This window comes from Nannobrachium achirus (assembly GCF_963921795.1).
Source record: "Nannobrachium achirus genome assembly, chromosome: 20".
Classification (NCBI taxonomy): domain Eukaryota; kingdom Metazoa; phylum Chordata; class Actinopteri; order Myctophiformes; family Myctophidae; genus Nannobrachium; species Nannobrachium achirus.
Window position 1 is genome coordinate 13,656,914 of NC_137827.1, and position 12,154 is coordinate 13,669,067.

General features: G+C 39.0%; 1 protein-coding gene across 1 annotated transcript in view; it reads right to left on the reverse strand.

Moving 5' to 3' along the window:
- The window catches only part of ralgapa2 (Ral GTPase activating protein catalytic subunit alpha 2), a gene marked incomplete at its 3' end in the record, with an annotated part of 559,582 nt that overhangs the window by 479,012 nt on the left and 68,416 nt on the right, over positions 1-12,154 (reverse strand). The window lies entirely within an intron of this gene.

Sequence of the window (12,154 nt, forward strand, 5' to 3'; positions counted from 1 at the left end):
ATTAACAGGCGCGCATCACTAGGGATGACAATCTGACTGAACTGTCAACATGTGCTCTGCCTTGCATGGTCCCCTCTCTCCTCCTTGCACAGGTCCAGCACACATCAGCTGCAGGGATCATGAACTGACATTTTTTTTTCTGCGTCAGGGAATTCCACACAGAAACTCTGAGAGCACTTTGCAGGCACAAGCATCATCAAAGAGGTACAATGAAGGGAAGGTGTCCAACTCCATTTATGCGTCTTTCTTGAGCGTCTTTTTTTCCCCTCAAAGTTTTATGGACCCGAACCATTGTCTATTAAAGACAATTTTGTGACTATTAAAACCTGCGAGCCTATAGAGTTTAAGGCACACAACCTCGAAATATATGCAGATATAAATATATGCAGATATAAAAAGTCGTGGTCGTTGCTATGTTATTTATTGGCACAAACGCCACAATTCATAGAAAAACTCGAGGCCTATATTATTAGTACACAATTCACAAATCACAAGGGTGTGCCGAAAATCCCAAATATTGGGATAAATCTGACTTCATGCACATTTTAGACGAGATTGCATATATTTGTAAGACCAGAAAGAGTCTCAAATGCTCAAGGTTCAGTCTATAGACGACGCAGTGATGCTGCCACTTCTATATTGTTTGCGGACTTGCTCCTCTCGTGAATAAAGAACTGCTTGACCTGACGTCTTAATCTCAGAGTAAACTCACTGGCGCCACGAGGGCCAGAATCAACAGAACCACAACAACAGGGCAGATATATAGGCTAGCCTACCCTCACCGGATTAAAAAAAAAAGAAAATAGAAAGGAAAACGTCATTGACATTCACCAGTATAATGAATAACAACCCATATAGCATGAATGATTAGTATGCAGTTGCCTGTATACTTGTGTATTAGCCTAGATAGGCTAATAGCAGTATCAGTGTGACCTAATGTTCCAGGCATTTGGCTATAGGCCTACAGTATTATTTTCAAGGGAATATTATATCACCTGTCCTCTATATATAGCCTTAATGCAACGTGTGGTGTTGATAATTATGATTATTGTTATGATAACTGGGTGCCACTGGCACTGGCTAATATGTGGGATTAGAATGACGACGATGATGATGATGATGAAGTTGCAGTAAAAGTATTTTGTTTTTCGCTATACTATCTGCAGACTAAAACACGACACACATACACACGCGCGCACACACACACACACACACAAACACACACACACACACACACACACACACACACACACACACACACACACACACACACACACACACACACACACACACACACACGTTCGTGTTGGATATAAAACTCGTGTGAGACGATATTTCTCGGATATTATAAGATAATCACGGTCCCAAAATGTGTCACTCAGGCCTTGACAAAACGAATGGCCACGTTTAAAGAACTTTATCACCACTTCCTTTCGCTGGAGATGAAGGATGATATCGTGCGTTCGCATGAACCCGACCAATCACTAAATGGAATTTAGCACGGCGCGGCGCGGCACGCAAGAAGCAGCCACCTAAGCCTTAATTGAGCAAATGAAGATGTGACATGGTCAACCATCAATTATAGCGAGATACTGCAGACCTACCCCGTCCCCGTTTAAGTTGTTAGCGCAATTATAAATAATAAAGCATTGTTCTCGTGCATATTTTCAGCAAAATGGGTCGGCATCCTTCAATTACGCGTCGCGCTGGCTGTACAGAAACATGACGCACGGCGCCGCGCACCCCGCATCGGATTCACCACGCACGGCTGGAGTGGGTGGAATTTAAAACACTCCTTCACGCGGCGCCTGCACATGTTTGTTCATCAAAGTTATAGAAAGTGTTCCAAGAAAATTAGACGTTAAAAACTGAGACATGTAATAGGCTGATGATGATGACAGTGATGGTGGGCCACTTCCAAAGCAAACAAAGTTGACCTATATGGAGGACATTGGAGGTTATTTTGCATTCAATATCCCTAGCCTATAGTCCATCACAGTCACCACCGGTCCGCCTTCGGGGTTGGAATCCCAGGCTTGTCAACTCTCCTGGATCTCCCAGGAGTCTCCTGGATTTTGAACCCCTCTCCTGGGAGTCTCCTGGATTGGCAAATCTCCTGGATTTCTCCTGGATTTTGTATCAAACTCCCAAAATTCACCAGAACACAGGAAATTACATCTACCATGTTAAAAATTTTCTGGGGGAGGACCCCCAGACCCCCCACTTTAGGGGTGGGGGCAATGCATGCAAGAAAGATCATACAGATATTCACTTAAGTAATGACTTAAAGATGAGAAATCATTATTAAAGATGTCCTTTTGCTTCTGTCATCAGATCTGTACTCCTACATTTGGCATATTAGGCTGAAATTGTACACATGCTAGTAAAGTAAGCCTGATAAATGTATCAAACATGCACAAAATTCAACAGAACACAGGACAATATTATCTATTCATAAGTTTTGGGGAGAGGACCCCCCAGACCCCGGTTGGGGAGTTCCGCGCACCCCCCAAAAATAAATCTCCTGGATTCTGACAGTCCAATGTTGGGGACCCCGTTGGAAGAATTGGCATCACCCGTTGAAGTGAGTGAGATGATATAACTCTTACCTTATATAGTTGTGTAGGCCTACTTGTTAGACGGGACTTTATAGTGGTCCGGGGATCCCCAGGGGTCCTTGGGGTTAGGAGGGTTTCCATGGGGTCCCCAGCACAATGTGTTAATACATAATCACAGCCGTTGTATAGGCTACATCTGTACAAAAAAAACAACAAATAAAATAAAATAACAAATAACAAACTCAAATCTTTTCTCATGGGGGTGAGGGGGTCCCTCGGGGTCCGCCGCCAGATACATGCCTATGGGGCCTACATATCAATTTCGGGGTCCTTGGCACGAAACAGTGTGCATGGGAACCACTGGCTGCTCGTATACGGTCTACGCGATAGGCCTGCCTGGGTTCTAGGGGTCTGTCAGGGGTCTGTGAGGGGTCCTAACAGTATGTAAATGACGCAAACCTCTCAACCTTCTGGATGGCTGCAGTCAGAGAGCAAGATGAGAAACACACTAAAATCGGACATCATGGAGCCGCTTGTGCGCTTCAACGCCTATCTGATCAATGCCTTTATCGTCCCAGCTAACCTTTTCATTATGATTGATTGACTAATTGATTGATTGATGAAGGCCTCGCTCTGACTGACTGACTGACTGACTGACCGACATCTGCGGAGACGAGCATCAACATGGTCCGACGCGGTTCAAGGTTTGTCTATAATTCCTATAGTCAGATTAGACATCACTTCGAGAGTATAGGCTATAGGTTATTAAAAATAGAAAAATGATTGATTGTAATTGTGAAGTTGGTTATTATAGCCTGTGACGAATGTCGATTAACTGCTTCAAATAACACTATTCTGCTCAGGGGGGAAAAAAACGATTAAGTGACTGTAGCTCAAATTGTTATGTCGCTCTAAAACAATGGCATAAAGTATTTTTTTGTGGTGTTGTTTGGGCGCTTTAAAAAAAAAAAAAACAGCGATTTTTGCCGTTGTCTATAGGCATTACTGTGATTGTTTACTCCAACTTTTTTTCCATGTTTAATATTTTTAAAAGAGAAACGCTTCCCTCACACAATATTTAGATCAGGCACGTACATTCATTCCAGAATGTTTCGCTTTGATTTAACATATTTCTGTACCTTGTTGATAGCCAATAATATTTTTTCCATATCCTTAGTATAATGCTTTCACGGACAGGCGTAGCCTATATAGGTCCATGTCCATCGCTTATCAATTAGGCTAGTCTAGGGCCCAATTGATAAGCGATGGACATATAGACCTACAAATCGTCTTAAATGAACGCAAGCAAACGGTTTGTTCAGGACAGGTGTAGTAGGCCTATAAGACAATAAGACATCACCAGGCCTATATCTCTATCTACAGCATATATTACCATATATTAGGCTATTCTCATATGCTTTCTCGTTATTGGAATCCACGGAAGCTTCCGTCCAACAATTTCAGTGTTATTGACTGGAACATAATTAATTCTGTATATAGTCTAACATTTACATAAGTATACTGAACTTGAGTATCCTACAACTTTGCTTTGTCGGCTACTTTATTTGAGTATTTCCAATTTCCAATACTTTTACTTCTACTACACTACATCTTGGATCAAAATAGGCCTATAGTAGCCTACTTTTATTCCACTACATTTATTTGAATACTTTAGTTGGGCAACTTTGTAGATTTGAATTGTTATCACAAAACATGCATTAACCAACAAGGTTCTACATTGCATTGTGAGCTCGTAGATCTGCTGTTTTCAAAAGATTTGTATCCATTTTAAAACTTGAAATGGGACATTATTTAGGCAATACATAATTTTGGTACATTTTGATGCCAATAATACTTTTGTACTTTTATTAAAGTAACACTGTATTTCTACATTGCAGTATTGATACTTTTACATAAGTAAAACATTTGAGTACTTTTCCCACCACGGTGTCATAAAAAGGCCAACCTTTCCTCCTCCCCAGTGGTGGAAAAAGTAGGTCTACTCATATATTTTACTGTAAAGGTCTGGAATTCAAAATGTACGAGAGAAAAAGTATGAAAGTGTTGGAATCAAATACTTAAAGTACCAAAAGTAAAAGTACAACATGTTTGAAAATAGCAGATCTACAAGCTCACAACGCGATGCGGTGAGCTTGTAGATCAGCTATTTTCAAATAGCCAATATATGAAATAGGGCTAAAATGGTTCATGTATGTTTTGTAAAATTATCATTTATAACTTGCAAAGTAACTAGTAATAACTAAGGTTTTCAGTAGTGGAGTAAAATTACTATATTTGGTCCGAGATGTAAGTGGAGAAGAAGGAAAAGTATTGGAAATTGGAAATACTCAAGGAAAGTACAAATACCTCAAAATTGTAAAGGATAATATTTCATCAATAATTTTTTTTCCCCTTTTTTGTATTTGTCGCACTCCTAAGACAAAAAATGGATTATTGCAAATTTACCCCCATTGATTCTGGTTGGGGACCCAAATGCATTTGGATCCCCATCCGGAAACAATGGGGGTACATTTATTGTTATCAAATTACTGTCCTGGGAATGCCACAAAAACAAAAAATATTATTGAACTCAAGTCTCCATGGCATGAGTAATCAATTGGGGAAAAAAAAAGAAAAAAAAAAAGTAATTTTGGGGTGAACTACTCCTTTATGCACATAAAGTAAATGTATTTAGTTACTTTACACCACTGCTCCTCCCCCACACAGAAGAGAACACAGTCAGCAGCGGCAGCAGCAGTCAGCCCACAGCAGATGGACCAAGGCAAAGCGTGCTGGCCACTGAAGTGCTCCATCCACCACGGCGCGCTGGTTCAATAACCCGAGAGAGATTTGGAGAGATGCGTAAAGAGCCGAGGTCCTGACCCCGCTGCCTCAAAGACACAGGCAGCGCAACAAAGTGACCGCCGCGCGGGAATCAATAGACTTGACATGATGATGCCACTTAGTGGGCACGGTGCTGATCCCGTTAAGACCGGTGCCAAATGGAGCAACGTGACGCATATAGATTCACATAGCAACCTACGATCTCGCCAAAAGTTGAGTTGTGCGTAAAAACGCTTTTCCTGCACATGATGTGCCCTAAAATCAGTTCCCAGGACGGACGCACGCACGCATGCACAAATGTAGGCTATAGAGGCTAGAAGTGTAGGCTATACGACCTTATATTCAACAGAATCTCAATTAATAGAAGGCCTTGCCTTAATTTAATCGTGATATATTATTGGGTTTAATCCTTAAAATAAAGACCGAAAATACTGTGTGTGTGTGTGTGTGTGTGTGTGTGTGTGTGTGTGTGTGTGTGTGTGTGTGTGTGTGTGTGTGTGTGTGTGTGTGTGTGTGTTTCCAAGGTTTGTCAAAAACAATATTTGGATTTGATGATAAGACTATAAATGTGTATATTTTCGGCCCTATAGGCTATATATAGGCTATATATATCACACAAGTGACGAACGCCTGTTGAGATAAACTATCAACCTAAGCTTTCATTAAAACCAAGTTATAGATAAGTCTAAAGTGTAATTAATAACTCATGTGTTATTATAGGCATGGGATGCAAAATCCAAATCAATGTAATTCAAAGGATCTTTTGGCATGAGAAAACATTTACATTGCCAAAGCAAGTGTCAATGGGGAACATACAGTTCAGTTCAAACAGATGCTCCAAAATGAAAACATATCAGTCAAATTACACAGGTGTAAACATAATCTATTTTCTAATCAATAATTAAAGGACAACTTTGTTTTTTTACAACAAGGGTTCATATTTTAGATTGTAATTAGAAAAAATAAAAAGTGAGTGTTAAAATGTTTTCATTTGCTTCGTTCTATTGTTTTATCGCGTTTACCGTGTTAAAATGTGGGGCATGCGTACGCATGGAGGCATGCGTACAAGTGGCTAAATATGTCTTTTTAGACACAATAAGCCAGCAGTTTCTTTATTGCCATTTACAGTAACACTTCTAGCCCCCATAAGTCACATCCAACCATGAAAGGTTGCATTGTATCTTGGGAATGGGCTTATTCTGTGTAAAATGACATATTTAGCCACTTGTACGCATGCCCCCAACCACTGAAATACAAATCTCTAAAACAATAGAAAGAAGTAAATGAAATACTTTTAACACTCATCTTCTATATTCATTAATTACAATCTAAAATATGAACCCTTGTTGTAAAAAAACTAAAGTTTTCCATTAAACAACATTTTCTGATCGGCCCAACAACGTCAACATGGGGTAAAAAAAAAAAAAAAAAAAACATGGAAATGCGTGCAATACATTCGGCACCTGCAATTCCACTTAGATCAAATACTTTTTGTGTCCTCTCTTAAAAAATGCTGAGAGCATGCAGTGCAGGCGAGGCAGACAGGGGTGTCGCACCAAATTCTGGGCCCTGGGTACAAGGATTCACTGTGGGGCCCCTGTGCTTTAACTATTGAAAAACAGCAGATATACAAGCTCGCAGCGCGGCACCGAGTCACGAAAATCTGAAAATCTTTGAATATTTCAAATCCTTCTAAGGTTTTTGTGAAACTCAAACCTTTTCATGTGCAGGACCCTCAAAATGGTATGTATTTGGCCACGGACCCCCCATATCAAAATATTTAGTTCCAGGGACCCCCCAGAAGCAGAATTTGAGTTACAAATGTTCGCTTAAAAAAAATACATATATTCAAAGATTTGCGCACATTTTCACGACTTTTCAAAAATAGCAGATCTACAAGCTCGCAGCGCGGCACTCGGTGCCGCGCTGTGAGCTTGTATATCTGCTATTTTTCAATAGCTAAAGTATGAAAATAATTAAGGCCCCTCCAACACCTTCCTTGGGCCCTAGTAACTCAGTCCCACTTTTCCTACCCCTTGTGACGCCCCTGGAGGCAGGTGCATGTCTGTTCAGTCGCCACTACTTGAAACAGTGTAGCTGTGCAGCTAAGTAGGCCAAAGGTCCTCCCAAGTGGCCCAAGTATGCCACAGGCCTCTTCAAGACCGTATTCTTCTGCAGGGGTTTTCATTCACTCACAATTAATGTCGCTTGATGGACGAAATGATGCTAATAGCAAGGCAAAAAACACGGAATTCATGCAAAGGCCATTCCTTGGGGATGTTGTTTATATGCTTGGAGGAAGCTTGAAAAAAATGTTGTGTAGACCCTTGTTGGAATTTAATGCACTGGAATCATCATGACTGAACCCCTGGTCTGTATAGCAACAAACAAACAGTTTGCCTGAGATGTTTGTTTGAATGCTGTTATTACGGACCATGGTTTGTCTGGTGGAAGACTCGAAAGATTGCTAGAGACGACTCTTTAGGTGAGTAGATGGTAATCATTTCAATAAGAGAGAGTGTGTGTGTGTGTGTGTGTGTGTGTGTGTGTGTGTGTGTGTGTGTGTGTGTGTGTGTGTGTGTGTGTGTGCGTGTGTGTGTGTGTGTTCAATGTAACACATCATCATGCTGGCTAATGTCCTAACTATATAGTCTTTATCTGACCTATATATCTTTAGAAATGCCTTGTAGTCCTATAAGCAAACAATTCTCATATGCGTAACCATAAACTATATACAATTGGATTAAACAACAAATTGTGTTTCTAGAATAAAGTATAGAAAGCATAGTCTCAGACATTCTCATGTCATGTGTTCTCTAACAAAAATAACCTTGAACATAACAATCGGTTACAAAATTATCCACAATGTTGAAACTTTGTCAGGAACTGAAAAAGAAAAACTGTTAAGGGTTTTAATAGCACAGAGCTCTCTCTAACAGTCAAGTTCTAAGAGCTCTTTTTGTTCTCTATTGTTTTTAGTTATCTTTTTTTTTTATCACAGCAATGTACTGGGAACACTGCAGCGGATCAATGCAGATGACCAAATGTACCAGAACAAAACAAAACTGTGTACTTGTTCATCATGGTTCCAAAGGTGATGCCTGGTCTAGAACACTCCTAGGCAACATTAATTGTTGAACAGCAGCAAAAGCACATAAACAAAGCTGTTATAGTGACTCAGCCCAGAGTTCATTTCATAGCTTTGTCACAGTTATTATTCACATGACAAAAACGTCCCTGCCAATCTCTTACTTTAATCTAATTGACTTTGTGGCTGGTGGATTGTTTGTCATATGTTGAACCCTTTTAAAGGGTAGCGACCTGAAAAGGTTTCTACGTGCAACCACTTTTGTCGTTTTTTATGCAATAAACTTGAACAAGTGTCGGTACACTTTACCACAAAAAAAGAATAGTCTAGATTTAATTTAATTTCTCTTGCGTGTGCTGTGTGTGCACACATACAAATATGGTTTATTATGGCAAACCATTGACTTTTATTTATGAAGCCCTGTTTTATTTAAATTTGTTAATTAGAATTGAACAACCATCATGGGACCAACCTCCACTCTCTGTGTTGTGAGAATGTACATGAATGCACTCGGTATTTGTCCCATGTTTTATTTGTCCATTTCCCACCAAATCAAACATCTCCCAAATATAACAGATTTTTTATTATTATCATTATTTTTATATAATTATTCTTTGAATAATGTAATGTCTTATATTAAATGAAATTATGAACAGCCTTAACTCTATATGAAAAACCTTTTACATGGTATTGGCTTCTAAGGTCGTGTATCATTTCCCAGGTGGCTATTCATTTAGAGAGAGAATAAGTCTTTGTTAACCTGACACAAAGCTTTAAACGGCGTTACCCTATATCATTTTTCATAGATATAAATATTAACAGTGACTAGTATAAACAGCTTGTTAACATTTGACTAATTTACTGCAGTCAAAACGGATCCATATATTAATATCCCTCTGATATCACTAGATCCTTGTTTAAGCACCATTTCATAATTTACAGGAATCTCTTTAGGTCATAGATGTAGAAACTTTCTCCCATTTCATATTTAACTGACAAATAATTAACAATAATAATTAATGCTTTTCAAATAAGTGGTCTTTTGTCTGACTAAACGTATGTGACCGGCAACAGGGGTGGAAAAAACCCGCTAACCATCATGTTGAGATATGTAAAAAAAAAAAAAATGTAATGATATATTAATCTCATCGGGATATATCTTGTGTTTATATACACTGTAGGATTCTTTGACAATTGCATTTACAATTCCCAAATACCCTGTTGTGGGCTGTTTATACTGTATATATCAGAATAACAGTTTAGATACGGGACCATGCAGCTTATCTTTAATCCTCTGATCCATAAAGATTATCACTACCCCAAAACAATCTATGATCCTCATTATGTTACATCAACAACATCCTAAGAAGAAAGTTTAGAAACTCTATACACACCCGCCCCTGCTGGGTCATCATGCATATAACCATTTCATCAGTCCTTCACTTCATGTGGTGGTAGCTACACTACACAGCAAAAATACTGTTCATTTAACTCAGAAGAGTGCAAAAAAGAATGGAGGAAAAAAAAGAGGGGGGAACCAAATGCAAAACAGGGCTGTTGTGACAAGTTTTGGACATTACTATTCAAGGTGGAGACTTTGCATGATAATGTATGGGGAGGGTTGGTGGTGGTGGTGGGGGGGAACTTAATCAGACATGGCCTCATGCCTGTAATGTAGGCAAATAGCTGTAATCTGGAACAAGTGTTGCCTGACGTCCATTTATGCCAGAAACCCAATTTTGCTTGTTTTCACGTATACCACCAGCCTGAAGGGATACATCATGGCGTTATGGAAAGTTTGAAACCACTTAAAAAAAAAAAAAAAAAAAGGCTGTCTGTGTGTATGACGAAAACTTTGAAATGGCTTTACAACTCGGCGATGGAAAATGTTCGAACAGAGGCAGAATATCAATGAGATGATTGTACCTGCGTGTTTGTCCCCCACTTTAAAGACGCCATGATGCCTTTATATCCGCCGGATGTCATTATACTGTACCGCTCAATCATTGAGCGGTACCATATAATGACATCTGTGCCTCAATGCGTGATAACACTGGGGCGTTTCGTTTCAACTATAGCCACATACCAGCGCACACCACACATAGAGTGTCTTAAAGTTTGTCTTTAGTTCCCCAGTATTAGTAAATGAAAACTTCACTGGTTAAATGAGGACAGGGTTGGATTTGTTGGTCTTATCCCTGCTTCTGGTCAGACTAAATTAAATTCATGCTTTTTCCCCTTTCTTTGTGTGGAAAATGTACATTGTTTGAAATGTATGTTTGACTATTTAATTCAAAATGTACGTCATTGTTATCAGATCTACAGTACAAACTGTACACAACGCATCGCAGCACATTGCGTTGTGCGTTTGTAGATCAGCTATTTCAGCTTTGTTGTATGACAAAGTAAAGTAGGGTTAAGTGGTTTAGAAAAGTTCTCCCTTTGTGCCTTTTTAACAAATCAAATCCTGAATGAAGACATGTTGAGGAAGCAGGAACTATTAGGCCTACAAGGCACAGGAACGTCAGAAATAACCATGAAAGCCACATGACAGTAACTTTTGTCACGGACACAGATTAAACACAAATTTTCCTCAAATCTCTATTCAAGAGAGTTAGGGTTTAGAGTTATGAGTTATTTTGTGCATAGATTAATGAGCCTGTGTTATAAGTATTGCTATCGCAGTTAGATTCATATGACCTTTGGCCACATTGCTTTGTAAAAGTGACTTTCTTTGAAAAGAAAGTTTAAGAATATAATACTTTTCCTAAAATATGTATACATCTCCAAAAGGAAAGGTTTTAGTTTTGGTGGTTACAGCACATAATTTGATTGATTTATTGATTGAAAACATTATTAGAAGTTTGCATAGGAAAAGGTACAGTTCACTGGTACAAGGTCAACTAAAAGGATAAACCCAAAAAGGCCTATGGCTTGTTTAATTTGAGGTCCTTTAAAAAAAACTCATATAACATTGAATGACAAACAGATGAACACAGTATGCAGAAGATATCATGAAAAATACAGTCGTAAGACACAATGCAAAATAAATGGTATTTACAATAGGAAGTCATGTTGACAGAACGTGTGTGTTCTTTTTTTAACCACTTCAGGGAGGATAAGTGATAATGTTTTGTCTAAATACTGTAAGTGTTAAATAGATTCTGATAGTAATCATTGCTATAAGTGTGTGTTTGTCCAGCTCTTTAGTAAAGAGAAAATGCAAATGTCAGGTCAGGATATCAATTTGAACCAATCAGGAGTGAGAACTCACACAGGTTACATAAACAAGTGAAATTGGAAGTGATGACACAAATAAACGAGCAGACAAAATTGGAACACAATACATTTTATGCTGATACTCTTTCTTGATTGGCTGAAATGTATAGCAATAAATATAACTCTAGAAATTATTGCTGTTAACCTTTAAACTAAAATAAACTTTAACTAATATATACTTTGTGGACTGGAGAATCCCCCGGGGTCTATACGAGGGGGGCCCCTCTTTTTTCCACCTCTACTCCAAATCTCTTCGCCAGAAATAACTATATACTATATCTATGCAAGCTCACAGATGTACTGTGCCACACTGTGAGCTTTTAGATCTGCAGTTTATATACCAAATGTTTGCCCCCACCATAGTGACGCATATAGGGTCCGTAAG